This window comes from Arachis hypogaea, chromosome 12, assembly GCF_003086295.3.
Source record: "Arachis hypogaea cultivar Tifrunner chromosome 12, arahy.Tifrunner.gnm2.J5K5, whole genome shotgun sequence".
Classification (NCBI taxonomy): Eukaryota; Viridiplantae; Streptophyta; class Magnoliopsida; order Fabales; family Fabaceae; genus Arachis; species Arachis hypogaea.
This window is the reverse complement of record NC_092047.1, coordinates 62,336,635-62,339,774: the sequence shown is the minus strand read 5'-3', so window position 1 is coordinate 62,339,774 and position 3,140 is coordinate 62,336,635. Positions and strand designations below refer to the sequence as shown.

Here is a 3,140-nt window from a genome sequence, read left to right as displayed (position 1 = left end):
CCTGAGAGGAGGGTTCTTAGTTCATACATAAACCCAACCTCTGGGAATTGTGGTAGCAGCATTCAGAAACCACCCATTCAGGCCAACAATTTTGAACTCAAACCACAGCTAATATCACTTGTGGAGAATCATTGTTCATTTGGTGGGAGTGCTAATGAAGATCCAAACCAACATCTCACAAAATTCCTGAGAATTTGCGACACTGTGAAGTCCAATGGAGTCCAGGAAGATGCCTATAAATTGCTTTTGTTCCCATTTTCACTTAGGGACAAGGCAGCGAAGTGGCTGGAATCATTCCCAAGGGGGAGCCTAACAACATGGGACGAGGTGGAAAGCAAGTTTCTGGCACGTTTCTACCCCCCACAAAAGGTCAATAGGCTTCGATCTGAGGTTCAGACTTTTAGACAACAAGATGGTGAAACTCTCTACGAGGCATGGGAGAGATTCAAGGATTTGACAAGGAAATGCCCACCAGACATGTTCCATGACTGGGTGCAATTGCATATTTTCTATGATGGACTGTCTTATGAATCAAGGAAGGCTGTAGACCATTCATCAGGAGGTTCATTGAACAGGAAAAAGACTGTGGAAGAAGCCATTAAAGTGATTGAGACAGTGGCTGAGAATGAGTACTACTATGCATCAGAGAGACACAACACTAAGGGAGTCATGGAGCTGAACCATGTTGATACAATTCTAGCCCAAAACAAGGTGTTTGCCAAGCAACTAGCAGAGCTCACCAGGAAATTAGAAACAAAACAAGTGGCTGCAATACACACACAAGATCAAGGGGAAGAAAGTACTGAAGGAGGTGATTGGGAAGAGGCCAATTATGTAGGAAATCAACAAAGGCAACCATATGATCCACATTCCAACACTTACAACCCAGGCTGGAAAAACCACCCAAACTTTGGGTGGGGAAACCAGCAAAACCAACATAACAAGTCCACATACCAAAACTTCAACCAAAGATCATACCAAGCCACACAAAACACTTACTCTCAACCACCATATCATGGCCAAAATAATCAACCTACCCAACCTAACCCGAACCAACAATTTCAAGATCAATTAAACAGGATAGAAGGAATGCTTGCAACCATGAGTCAAGACATAACCGAATTGAAAGCTTTTAAGGAAGAAGTAAATTCTAACCTGCAAAACCAAGGAGCTGCCATCCAGAAGCTAGAAAATCAAATTGTGTATTTGTCTAAGCAAACCCCTGGGACAAGCGTTTCTCATGCTGCCAAGGCTATTGCAAGGGAAGAATGTAAGGCCATAACCCTCAGAAGTGGGAAAAATCTAAAGGAGATCTCAAAGGAAACCACAGAGGATGAAGCAAAGGAAAATGTGAGAGATAAGGAACAAGGACAATCTTTTACATCGTCTGCAACAAAAGAAAAAGAAAAAGAGGTCCTGAAGCCTTATACACCTAAAGCACCATATCCTCAACGTTTGATGAAAAGTGAAAAGGATGGCCAATTCTCCAGGTTCTTGGAGATTTTCAAGAAGCTTCAAATCAACATTCCGTTTGCTGAGGCAATAGAGCAAATGCCACTCTATGCAAAATTCTTAAAGGAATTAATGACCAAGAAAAGAAGCTGGAGAAACGAGGAAACTGTGTTGTTAACTGAAGAATGCAGTGCCATCATCCAGCACAAATTGCCTCAGAAATTGAAGGATCCAGGCAGTTTCCAAATCCCCTGCATCATAGGAGAAGTCATGGTGGAGAAGGCCTTGTGTGACTTAGGGGCCAGTATCAATTTGATGTCTCTAACAATGATGAGAAGAATGAAGATTGAGGAAGCCAAACCAACAAGAATGGCCCTCCAATTGGCGGATCGAACTTTTAAATTCCCTCATGGGATAGTTGAGGATTTGTTGGTGAAAGTGGGAGATTTTATATTTCCTGCTGATTTTGTGGTGTTAGATATGGAGGAAGAAGCCAAAGCTTCAATAATTCTGGAAAGACCCTTCCTGGCTACTGCTGGAGCCATCATAGATGTACAAAAGGGTGAACTCACTCTTAGACTACATGATGAGAAATTGGTGTTTAACGTATTCAAGGCAATGAGCTATCCATCAGAATCACTAAGGGAATGCATGAGGGTGGATGTAGTGGACATTGCAGTACAAGAAACCTTTGAGGAAACAACAAAGGAAGTGGCAGAGGAGGAGTTCACCAAGGACATAGAAGTTAGTGACATCAAGGCTGCTGAAACAACCATGCCAAGCATGCCAGAGATAGTGAAAGAAGAGAAGGAAGCACCAAAACCTGAGCTCAAAGCATTGCCCCCTAATCTCAAGTATGCATACTTGGATAGTGATGAGAGTCATCCTGTTATCATTAGCTCTGCCCTGAGTCAAGAACAGGAAGAAGAATTGATCAAGGTGCTACAAAATCATCAAGATGCCATTGGATGGACCCTAGCTGATTTGAAGGGGATAAGTTCATCCATATGCATGCATAAAATCTTGTTAGAAGAGGATGCTAGACCCTCCATCCAATCTCAGAGAAGATTGAATCCCGTCATGAAAGAAGTGGTACAAAAGGAGGTCATGAAGTTATGGCAGGCAGGGGTAATCTACCCCATTTCTGATAGCCCATGGGTTAGTCCCATCCATGTAGTTCCCAAGAAAGGTGGCATAACTGTGGTGCCAAATGAGAGGAACGAACTCATACCCACAAGAACTGTCACTGGGTGGAGGATGTGCATAGACTACAGGAAGCTCAATGAAGCCACCAGAAAAGATCATTTCCCACTCCCATTCATGGATCAGATGCTTGAAAGGCTTGCAGGACATGCTTACTATTGCTTTTTGGATGGATACTCAGGCTATAATCAGATAGTAGTTGATCCTAGAGATCAAGAGAAAACATCATTTGTTTGTCCATATGGAGTTTTTGCTTATAGACGCATGCCCTTTGGATTGTGCAATGCACCTGCCACTTTCCAAAGATGCATGCTGTCCATCTTTTCGGACATGATTGAAAAATTTATTGAGGTCTTCATGGATGATTTTTCTGTGTTTGGAGATTCTTTTCCTAGCTGCCTACACCACCTTGCCTTGGTGCTTAAGAGGTGCCAAGAGACTAACCTAGTATTAAACTGGGAAAAGTGTCATTTCATGGTCACAGA

The 3,140-nt window shown here is 42.6% G+C and overlaps 1 non-coding gene across 1 annotated transcript; it reads right to left on the bottom strand.

Moving 5' to 3' along the window:
* Positions 1 to 375: 375 nt before the first annotated feature.
* On the bottom strand, positions 376 to 479 carry LOC112731234 (small nucleolar RNA R71). The gene has a single exon (XR_003167023.1). It is a non-coding gene; the product is annotated as a small nucleolar RNA R71 (small nucleolar RNA).
* Between the last annotated feature and the right edge of the window lie 2,661 nt (positions 480 to 3,140).